This window comes from Stegodyphus dumicola, chromosome 8 (assembly GCF_044657685.1).
Source record: "Stegodyphus dumicola isolate Sdum_Otavi_A_Nest chromosome 8, ASM4465768v1".
Lineage (NCBI taxonomy): Eukaryota > Metazoa > Arthropoda > Arachnida > Araneae > Eresidae > Stegodyphus > Stegodyphus dumicola.
The window spans coordinates 166,246,164-166,258,673 of NC_140775.1; the positions used below are offsets into that span (position 1 = coordinate 166,246,164).

The 12,510-nt window shown below is 34.4% G+C and overlaps 1 long non-coding RNA gene across 3 annotated transcripts in view; it reads left to right on the forward strand.

Annotated features, from left to right (window-relative positions):
- Positions 1-2,254: 2,254 nt before the first annotated feature.
- LOC146996019 (uncharacterized) overlaps positions 2,255-12,510 on the forward strand; it is a 59,192-nt gene continuing 48,936 nt past the window's right edge. For all 3 annotated transcript variants that reach the window (XR_015042795.1, XR_015042797.1, XR_015042796.1), the window contains exon 1: positions 2,255-2,464. This is a non-coding gene — a long non-coding RNA (uncharacterized LOC146996019). The remainder of the gene's footprint in view (positions 2,465-12,510) is intronic.

Below are 12,510 nucleotides of genomic sequence, written 5' to 3' on the forward strand. Positions count from 1 at the left end.
TTAGCAGAGTAGAGGGCAAAAGCTGAAGTGCGTAGTTATGAAAGATGGAAGCACGCGAAGAGAAAAGTTTTGGTTTACAATTCGGTGATTGGTCATCAAGAGGCATCTGGTATTAACGGTTACGTAAGATCGCATGATTAATTTGAATGACGCAATGCAGATAAGTTATTACGATTTTAGAATAGAGAGGAAGAATTAATGTTTATAGTTATATTATAATTCTGATTCATACATTGTTATCTTACATATATATGCATAAAAATTAATTCAATCTAATTTGAAAGTTCTGTAATAGCTGTGGAGATGAATTTAGAGTTTTTATAAGTTCATAAGTGTTTATGAACACTTCATAGGAATCTGAGTTTATAAAGATATTAAGTATATAAGTTCAATTAGTATATCGTAATTAGAGTTCTTAGAAGTTTATATAGTTATTTAAAAGGGTTAAAAGTTCACAGACTCTTTTTTGATATCTTGAGTATCAATAAGACCAAAAACACTTTTAAATAAGATCAGGATTTTCCTGTTCAGAGAGGCAGCGAGATGGACTGCTAGTTTTATTGATTGCCCAGCGCTTTTTTGACTCGGCGCCGGCCTTATACATATTGTCGGATACTGGTTAGGAGGGAGAAAATGTCTCATATACTTCCTCTTAGGGGATCCAATCGCCAAAGCCTGTTGGTGACGACTTATTAACCACCACCTTTTAGCTCGGACGGCACTGTAGAGACATTAGAATTTTTGTTACTGGAGGTGTAAAAAATGAGCAATGCCCTCACCAGGACTCGAACTTAGACCTCTCGAATAATATCCGAATCTGCTACCGTTACACCACGAAGGTATGCTGGAGGGAGAAAAAAAATGCCTTATGCTTTCGTTTGCTACGTAAAACCCAGTTAATTTTTATTTCTGGTGGTTATGAGAACGAAACAGATGTTCAGAGCTGATTTAACAAACAAACAAACAAATGTTAATTAATATAAACCTTGCAAGATTGTTTTATAATCTAAGGACGCCTTTCTATATTTTAAAAATATATCTGCTGATATACCCCAAAAGCCAACCCAACTCACAATAAGTCAGCGATTTAAAAATCGCTTTATCCAAGTAACTGAATTTGACTTCAACTTTCTCAGACAATATGCTATCTACTCTAACAGACCTGAGTAAAAACCTAATTAATAAAAATTAAATGGCTAATTCACTTACACGACATGTAAACATTACTCTACAGAAATTTTCTAACTATTGATGCATATCATAAAGAGGGTTATAAGTTTCCATTTGAGACGAAATTCCAGTGCAATTAATTTCTATACCTGTGACAGACCATTTTAGAATGTTCAGATTTATTGCAAGAATGCACAATGAAGTGCAGGAATGAATTCTGAATAAATCGTTTGCAATTTACACCTTTTCATTGACAGAGCCTAAAATTTCTGAACATTTACATACATCCTATTAAACGACACTATTGCCAAAACCAGTTGCTTAATATATACAGTTTTCCAAAATAGCAGCAACGGAGCTTCATGAATATTCATCCAAGTAACTGCCTTCAATTAATCTTGAATAATTAACTCATTCTTAAGCTAATCCATGGACTTGAAGAATGCCGGCAACTCGTACAAGTTGGCAAACCAATAAAAACCCATTACTATTGGGTATAAATCGACTGTTGCGTAGCAACGGAGGAACGTTCAATGCAATCTAATTCAAAAATCCTTTACATGGGCGTGTCTCTCATTTACATCCGGGAGATACATAGAAGGATATTTAAAGACTATTCTAAAGCAATTTCTTTTTATAGTTATGCTCTCTTAAAAGTTCATTTGCATCTCCACTCAGTGTAATGAAATTTCATTTTTTTAGGCATCATTTTATTCCCCTCAGCTAACGACAGAGCCTCCTTTGTTTCAAACTCTCGGATCTAAACTTAATGGACTATTCGAGCATTAACTAAATGTCAGGTGTGGTTTTTAATAATACGTTTCCTGTTTTGTCATTCTTTTTGCCCCATGGTATGTTCTCTAACCGGAAGATTACCTCACATACGATGCTCTGCTGGGACACGACATAATTCACTTAGTTAAATTCCTATGTTTTTTAGGAAGGATACCTTTTGACATTTTTGGGTTAGTCGGTATTTAACAAATTCGTCGAAGCTTAAAAAATGATGGAACCTAGAATTTTATGGACTTAAAATGCCTCGGGGCAAAGCAGGAACAAAGCTCCTCAACTCATTTCCCCTCAGTCCTCTAGAACAATATTAAATTACGACTCAGCAATATTACAGAAGCTTTCTTTTTAATCAGACTTAGAGAATCCATCTTTTTAAATGTCAGGTTCAACTTCATGATAGATCATTGAGATATTTCAAGGTACGTAAATGAAAGGTTGCAAGTAATTCTGCGTTTCGAAAGAGGAAATATTAAGAGCCATTTTTCTTGCTTGCCCAACACACGTAAGTTTGAATTATATCCCACGGTATATTAGTTATTATAGAACTGTCTAGCTTTAATTTTTAATGTGTAATACTACAAGAACTGTTTCACTTTCTGATAACTTAATTTTCAGACCTTGAACATATCAATGTATTTATTATAAATGTAACTTTTTCTTATTTGTTCATAGTAACAAAGTCAAGAGAATCGGGCTGCTGACAACCTTGAAATATAAAAAAATAGGTTGTTCTCGCTCGAGAACCGCTAGTTTCCGTTTTGTTTTCGCTCTGCATGATGAGCCATTTAGAAAAAGCTCCAGATTGATTTACATTCACTTTATAAAGCAAGATTTAGGTAACTAAACGTTTAATGCAATTCTCATTTAAAATACATTAATTTTCAATTAATTTCAATTAGATATTCTAAATTTTATGCACTTTGGTTAATTTCATTTTGTAATTACCTTACGGCTAGCGCATCGCGCAGCAGCACCACAGGTCCGGGGTTCGATCTCCGGCTGGGTAAGGTCGACTGAGCCTTTTATCCCTTGATTTCCATCACTTGGGTCGATAAAATGAGTACCAAGTTCGCTTGGCGACTAAACACTGGGGGTCCTGCGACAAGCTGACTAGTTGTTCAGGGCATATGCTCGCACACCTCGGGGCCCACGGTCAAGAAAGCAGATTTCAGGGCACTGCAGGCCTTGGCCCACTAAGGCTGTTACACCACTCAGTTTAGTTTTAATTACCTTACACTTTTATATTGAGAAAAATCCGAGTAGAGAAAAAAGCTTTTTTTTATTAAAGTTCTTACGAATACGATGAAAATAATGTTAATAATTAATATACATATTATTTAATCGAAAATTTAACAATGTACCATTTATTGATGTAGAACAAAATTAAATACAAATATTAACTGACTAAACATTGCTCGAATTTTCATAAAAATTTCATAAATATCTACAATAGCCAAGACAGTTCAAGCCAAATTAAATTTAATAAGAAAAGATGTGCTAAAATTCATTAGGGGGTTGGGATAGACTTTGCATAAATTCAGTTTCTTTGATTTAATAAATTTAATTTATAGCTAGGAAACATTTCCCTTAGTAGTTTTCCCCTTAGTAGATAAAATTAAAAACTCTGAGATTCGGTGACTTACCGGTAAATTGCAAGATGTGATGAAAATCTGGAAGTCTTTCGGTAAAATCGGGAGAATTAGCAGGTATGCAATAGCTAATTGGTAACAATTTCCCTTTTCTTCCAATGGCTCTGACAACAGTCTTTCTTGAAAGTTCAGCTTTTCATCATTTGAAATTTCTTTTAAAACGTCCTCCACGAAGACATACCTCCGTTAGGCAGATAGCACTCGCAGGCTTTGCAAGAATCAGATAAACCAACCCAGCAGCACTGCTACAAAATACGTTTAGTTTTAGAATATGTACGTAATCTTATTTTACTTTAGTTGGACTCAGTGTTTAGAAAAGTAAAAGAATAATTTTATTCTTTACTTTTGTTGAAAAACATATGTTGAAATGAATGCCAATTGGTGGGAGGGATGCGGTTGCCAAAGCCAGTGGCGTAGCTAGGATGGGGCAAGGGGAGACATCTGTCTCCGGGCGCAGCATCCAGGGGCGCCAAATTGATGTCACAAATTTTAGAATGAAGTGTTTTCCATTCCATCCATCTTCCAAGGGGAGCAAAATCTTCAGTTGTCCCCAGACGCTGAAAACCTTACCTACGCTTCTGGCCCTAGCCATACCCCCGCGTTCGAATCCCGGTGAATGCATGGATGTTTATAAGCATATAGGGTAACTTTGCGATATGGGGTCACCTGAAATACTGTCGAACCGAAAATCCTATCGAGAAGTTGGTGGGTGGTAAATTATCGGATCCGTTCCTCGAGTCGGATTCTTCTTCAGACATCAAAGAAAGAGATAACTGTCTCAAAAAAAATGTCTACTCATAAGCAATGTTAATGGAAAATAAACGCCACAGTATAGCTGTTGAATAATGTGGAAGTATTCTTTAAAGTGCAGTAAATATTTTAACTGAGCCTGCCTGGTAATTCTTATGGTTGTTAACCCATTAAAGTAATTAAAAAATCGAAATATTTTCAAAATTAGGCATTCAGTTTTAGCAATAAAATTACGAAGAATAAATTGTTATCGAAATTTACTAAGTTAGACTAAATTAGGAAACCATTTCGGTCTTTGAATATCATCAATATTAATGACGATCCATTATACTTTCAAATGCTTACTCTTACTTACAGTTCGTTCCAAGGCAGGCAATAATTTAGGAAAGTGTAATCACCACGGAATAAAAGTGCTCTTTTTCACCGAAGAAGGAATCACGCGATTATTCAAAGGCAGCAAATGGTCGAATTGGTTAATATCAAAATAAATGAACGGCCTTGCGTTGCCTGTCTAATTAACTTCAAAAACCCTGTCAAAAGAGAAAGAATAATTGTGACGTGGGTGGAGGAGGTCTTCAAAGTCAAGCGAAAACAAGGAATTTGAACATATGAAATGAAATGCTCTATTTGAATGGATTAATGAAAGCTGCCGAGGTTAAAACTGATTCTAGCGAAGTATTTTTAACTCATTCCACTTGATTTTTCTTTAAGGAAACGTTTTTAATTTTTATTGCTTGTACTTACACCAAAAGAATATCTAATATTCATGAGAATCTGCAAATTTAACTTTTATTGGATTAAAAAAAAATATAGTTTAACATACAAAGAAGAGTTGAAAAAGTCAAACCTAATTACGAGATCTAGTTAAGAGATCCCTTTCGGGAAAATGTCGAATTATTCGAAATGATCAGTTATCTGGAGTTGTGAGGATAAGGTTTTTTCTGTGTATATTATCAGAACATTTAAATAAACAAAATAAATTTTTGACGAAAAATTCTTATTAAGCTTAAAAGTGTATTTGAACGCATTTATACGGAGGAACAAAATGAAAAAAAATCCATTTAAAATTAAGCATAATAGTTTGACGAAGATTTTGAATAAAATTCTATCGAAAGCAGAACAGAAACACACCAAGTGAAACATAAAATTATACAGACAATAAATTAGAGACGCCTTGAGTTTGGCGTAGATTTAATCGGTTTGATTTCGAGGGAAAAAAAGTAGAAGTTCCTTTCCGTCAGGAGCAAAGAAATCTGCAAGACTGGAAAGCGATGGGCGTAACGGTCGTATTTATACTTCACAATAAAGCGAAACGTCAAAAATATTAAAGAAATTCACAAATTAAGTTAATAGAATTTAAAAACCCTTAGGAAAGACTTAAAGTTATTAACTAAACAAGATAAATCTTCGCGAATGTGAAACGCCTCAAGAAAATCCAGTTCAGCAACTGAAGAAGCTATTTAAAAGATTTTTGCAGACCCAGAGTCAAAATTATGATTAACATAATTATATTCTTTCCCCGCTTCCACACATACACACAAACGAAAAAATAAGGTACTATTCCGTTTTGAGGACCGTAAAAAAAAATTGCAGCGAAAATGTATGCGCAAAAGCGCCAAATCTAGCAAACGCGACCAATTAATAGCGCGCCAAATCTAGCGTAAGCGCTGATTTCAAATTGCGTAAGTTTAGGTAGTTCTATTTTTCCTAAGACGCCATTGAAATACTAGTTTAATTTTTAAATCCTTTTTTGATAACACTGTTGATTTAAGAATTTGGAAATTGCCCAGGCACGAAAAGTCTGCAATAGAATTTTTTTCAAAGGCATAATTCATTATAGAAAATTATGTTTGAACAAACAACGAGGTGAAATAATGCTTTAGCGTTAACTCGGTAGCGAAAATAGTAATGCAGGAATCCACTCAGTTATGTTTAGCCTTTTTTAATATAAATTATAATAATGATCCGAAATAGTTATTTACTCTTATGCTTCCATTCAGTTATGTTTATCCCATTTTATATAAATTATAATAGAGTATTATATGAAATTAACCTTTTAACTGAATTAAAACAAAATCTTAAATTTACTATTATACTTCCTTTCTTGCGTTAGGGTTGCCGCAATTATTTTTGACAGCAATGGCATCAACAATAGTTTGGCGATTTTTTACGGTCCTCAAAACGGAATAGTACCAAAAATAAATAAATACATGTAAAAATGAGAGGAACGGTAGCCACTTTATATCGACAGCAATAGACATAGTAAAGTAAAACCAAATGTGCCGCCATCTGTCGAGAAAAACAGAAATGAAACGTGAAAACAAAGATATTAGAACTCAGATGGCGTAAGGAAGAAATGGATTAGAATTAATGTCATTTATTTGCCTAGATTTAAATTTTACTTATTTGCCATTAACTAAAAAAGAAACTTTTTGTGAATGGGAAAGGTTTGGAGGAAATCCATTTCACCATCTGAAGAAACTCTTACTGGGGAACTGCATTTCCTTGAAGCCGGTCAGAACTGATTTTCTTTTAGGTAATTTTTCGCAGAGCCTAAGTCAAAATTGTGATTAAGTGCCTAACAATAATTAGCTATCAAAGATTTGTGCATTTCTCCTTTTCGAATATAAGATTAATATTTCCTTACGCGAAATTTTAACGCACTTTTATTTCCTCTGATAAATGTCAAACACGACACTAACAAGATAAGGTATAAATTCCTCAGGAATTAAAATCAAAGATAAGATCTTAAAAAAAGAGGAAAATAAACTTTTTTTTTTATGGATAAGAAAATGACCTGAAAGCTGAACTTCTGAAGAACCAAAGTAATTTTGTAATTAATAGAAGAATGAAATAAAATGAAGAGAAGTGTATATAGTTATCCTTCCCTTTTATGCCCCCTTCCTCTTGGCAGATGGATCTATGTCTGATTGTTTTCAAAATCGATAGATATTCACAATCTACGCCAAATTAAGGTTATTTTTTGCCTAATATTAAGCACTCGTATGTTTCTCTTCCGATCTGAAGATAAACCGTAACCATGTTAATGCGGTCAAAAATGTTTTGGAACTGGTGTTCGATTACATCTGGAATAACTATTTTATAATTCTAAATTCAATCTGATACACATATGTATGATTTTTTTCTGTTGTTTTCTCAATAAATAATCATGGCTTAATATCTAAATTTAGAAATGCTGGAGTCCTATGGAAGACAGTCAATAACTATCAACAAAAATAACTAATAATATAAAAATTTATAAAACAATAAATAAAAAAAATCTGAAAGCTTTCAGATTTTACATTACGCCCAAAGGGGAGTTTCTTTAACGTTTTGTGTGTTACTTTTATTTATGGAATATCATATTCTTTGCACTTAAACTACAAAATTCAATTCATCAGCAATATCGTAAAATAATTTTAAAATGAGCAAAGCTTTAGAATTTCCCATACACATTCTCGCGCGCTGGAGATAATTTTTTTTTTTTTTTCCATACAGTGTTACCATTGATCGCTTTGAAATCGTTTAGTTTGTTAATCAAAAATTCGTTAAAGTGTTACAAAATATGAAATCAAAAATAAAACAAGTTTCAGATTCCAAATTTGGGCTTCCAGATGACCATATTCGGTAGAAGAATATGTTATTCAAAATTTGATGGCTCTACATACCGTTTTTTTTTTTTTTCCAATGCGAGAAACATACAGACATTTCATTATTTAATTTCTTTAAATATAACACACGGCGATAATATTTTGCGGCAACAATCTGAAAAGTGAACCGACATTTATAGCGAACCAACGCAAAATGCCAAAACGAAATTAATAGTCCATCAGGGCAAATTGCCCCTTTGGACTAATAATGTAACCAGCATTATCCCTTCCTAGCTTTTTAGCCCAAGGTCATGAAATTTGTAAAGTATTCACATTTTCTTCTTTGTCAAGATAATCAGAAAGAGAACTGTTCTAAATTTTAAAATGGGCTCGTCATCACCTTACTAATTGACTTGCTTGTGGAATTATGGTGCACGATGCACTGATTGATGAAGCAATAGTAAACAGGTTCAAGAAATCGGAGATATCTAATGTTTTTGATGATTCTGAACATCATTGCACGTGCGCGGGGCCAGACTGAGACCCTTAGACACCTACATACTTAAAGGATTTTGGTGCTCCCACATATGCTTACGCCAGTATTCTCTTCATTCATTCTCTTTCTTGGTTTTGTTTTCCATGGTAAAAAACAGGCAATATGAGATTTTTTGTGGCCTTTTTATAAATACATTAGAACCTCTTTGTGGTGCCCCGCTTCCTTGATGCCCTAAGCACGTGCATATAGTGCTTAATGGTTAATCCAGCCTGCACATGGGAAGACAAAGGCAGTGATAACAGTGACGATAGCGACGATTTGTGAAGTGGAGCAGATGACGCAGGCAACACTTGTACAGGGTGCGGCAGCGTTCATAGTAGGATATTAAAAGCACACCATAAGGCAGTAACTGTAATAACTTATTTATTACCTCTTATGTCAATTAATAGTTAAAGGTATGACATTTACTAATGTGTAAGTCAAGGATGTCAAACTCGCGGCCCGCATGCGGCCCACAACAAATATTTTTGCGGCCCGGCCAATATGTCGACAAATAATAATAATATATAATAATAAAATAACATATCGACGAAGAAAAAAAATGAAATATTTACTGCTAAGTAATTAACGATAATTTATTCAGTGTTGTTAGATTACTCACAGCGAGCTGACACACACACTACTTAAATTACAAATGCGTGTGAGTAGCTTGCGTTCAGCTACCTTCGGCTTTTCGGGGACACGTGCACTCAGAACTTGTACGCATCCCCCGATACCCGAACTCATGGTCTCAGTTTTCCAATCATAGTTTTGTACGATATATTGGTGCATGCATGCATGTGCATGCACTTTGCTTTATTATTAATTATTACTTAATTCATATTGTTACGGATTTCATAGTTATTTATTTATTTAGTTTTTTTTTATTTAGAATTGTAATTAGATTTGCTTCATGTTGCCTTAGCAAAGCAGACGATTTTTGAAAAGACAGCTGCGTTGGAAGGTTAAAAATAGAACAGCGCGTGCATTTAATACCTAATAAATAAATATCTCGTAATTGATGTTGCCATCCACAAAAATCCAGATATTTATAGATGTTTCCAGTGTATTCGACAAATTAATTATAAAGCTTATAAAAGCCGAGAACAAACAACTCATCTCAGTAGTAGCTGTAGTTCTAGCGAACTGTTTGTTTACTTAATGCTGTTCGCATATGAAATTATTTCCATGTTTGGTAGCACTTATCGGTGCGAGCAGTTATTTTCAGTCATGAAAGGTAATAAGTCTCCTATTAGAAACCGTATTAATGATGCTCACCTTGGTTCAGCGTTGAAAGTTATCACTGCAAACAAAATTTCTCCCGAAATAGGAGAGATAATAGCAGAGAAGAGATGTCAAGTATCAGGACGTAAACATTAAATTTTTCTTGTTCTTTTCTATATAAATATATATATATATATGTTTATTATTGTATTATTCGGAATAAATCTACGTTTCTATGAATATTGATATTTTTTTTTTGCGGCCCGCCTAAAGTTAAACCTTGTTTGTTTGGCTCAAGTGTACCTATGAGTTTGACATCCCTGGTGTAAGTCATTGTCCATTGCGTGGATTATTTTTGAATATGATGCCCCCTCTGCACAACACATTCATCTAGGCGGCGGTGGAAGCTTTCCATAACTCGGCGTAACGTATTCCTTGGGACATTGCCGACGGCAGTTCGGATGTGATCCTTCAACTCAGAAATGGTGGCACAACGTGTTCGGAAAACTTCTTGCTTCAGGTTCCGCCAAAGTCGGCACATGAAAGATAAAGTGAGCGAGGCGGCCAGGAAATGTCACCAAAATGGGAAATCCCTCTACCTGGAAACGTTTGTCGCAATGGTCCGTCCATCTGGAACTTTCCCATAATGTCCCAAATTGAAATGTTGCCGAAATAGACGCTGGGTAGCAATAACAAAGTCGTTATTCTTGAAATAACTTTCAACAGTAAAGGCACGATGCTGTGCACTCCAACGATCCATATCACTGTCACACTCGAAATGGCAGCTCATTAGTACACGAATGAGGCACGAGCTGGCGCACATTCATGCAGTACGTCATTGTGCTACGCAAGTCAAATTACGCTATGAACGCTGCCGCACCTTGTAGCAGCATTAAATGATTTGAGGGCTAGGGATTAGCAGCGGACAACTATAAGAATCGAGAGGGGATAAGCAGTGGACAATTATAAGATCCGGGAAGGGATTAGCAGTGGACAACTATGAGATCCGAGAGTGGATTAGCAGTAGACAACTATAAGATCCTTCTCAGTATCTGGGATCTCACTCAGTGAGATCCGAGATACTGAGAAGTAAGTATAAATGAAGATATCTTATTAGACAGTGTGATATGTATTCTTATTCGAATATAGGTTTCTTTTAACTAAACAATATCATGGTATTTACCGGTAATTTGTTTCTCACTTACCGTAATTAAAAAAAAAAAAAAAAAAAAAAAAGGAAAAGAACTAAATGAAATGAGAAAGAGTAATATGTAAAAGTAAATTAATAGTAACACGACATAAACTGAAGGTAAAAGAAAAATAAGTATTTTGAAAAGTATTTTTCCTATCAAACAAAGCTGTATCTTATTTTGGTTTATGATAAAGTTTTCTTAACCAGTTGGAGAACTAGTTTTCTGCATGAGGTGTCGCATGTATTTCATGAAGGTTTTCTTATCCAAATATTTAAGTTTCCTTACGAATGTTGTTCTCCCCAAAGAAAACCAGATATCAATATCTAGAATCACGAGCTTTACTAAAAGCAAAATAGAATGAATTATCAACAAAATTTTCTCACAAAGTTCTGGAAGTTATACTCATTCGGACTCTGATACGCCCCAGGCGAATTAAAGCGCTGTAGACAGCATGTAACTTTTCAACGATATGCAAAGCGTCTTTTTGGTTGCTAAATGGTCAAGAAATTTCGTGGAAAGTTCCAATGTTATTGTCAGCATACACAGGCTTTACTGGTCTAAGAATCTTACATGAAAGAAATATGTGAACTTCTTTATCCATACACTGTTAAAAAATTTTAGAAGACATAAGGAAAGATGTTATAAATGGAACTTTTAACGTAGAATGGATTTTATCAAATTTTGAATTGACATTTCCAAGAATTAACTTTAGCGGATGCAACATTTCATGACAGAGAGAAATTGATATTTTGCTAGGACTTAAGGTATTCTTTACTTTGAGCAATAGAGAAGTGATAAAAAGGAACAAATATTTTCCATTTGCATTTTGTTCTAAGTTAGGATGGGTGACTGCTGGAACGATACATTTTGAATTCTCAAACCGTGAGTAAGTTTCAATCAATACGCTAAACGTAAACATTGACGAATTAGTTAAATTATTTTGGGATGTGGAACAAATTCTCACATCGAAACCGTTAATTAATGAAAGAAGACTGTGTGAAAACCATTTCGTAGAAAATCACGTCCGTAGTGAAAATGGTCGTTACTCAGTATAATTGCCATTCAAGCTTTAAAAAAATGTATTAGTTAATTCCAGACCATCAGCCTTTCGCAACGTTCTTAGACTGGAACAAAAACTAATAAAAGCTCCTAAAGTACGAGTATATCAACAATATAAAAACGCCATGTCTGAATAATTATCACTTGGACACACGGAAGAAATATCTGATGATAATCTACATAAAGTCAATGAGCATTTTTACATACTTCATCATCACGTGCTAAAGTAATCGAGTCTTACCACTAAACTACAAGTCGTTTTCAATTACTAGTGCCAAAACTACATCAGGTATATCGCTTAATGACACACTTATGAATGGTCCTACAGCACAAGATGACTTATTTACTATTCTTTTTGAGCTTTAGATGTTATCCCACAGCCATCAGTAGTGACTTATTGAAAATGTATCAACAAGTTCAAATTCATGATGAAGATCGTGATTAGCAAAATATATTGTGGAGAAATGATCCATCGAAGGCGATTAAAACCTGCAGGTTGTGAATAGTTGCGCACGGCACTACATCAGTAAAGAATATGAATTATATCA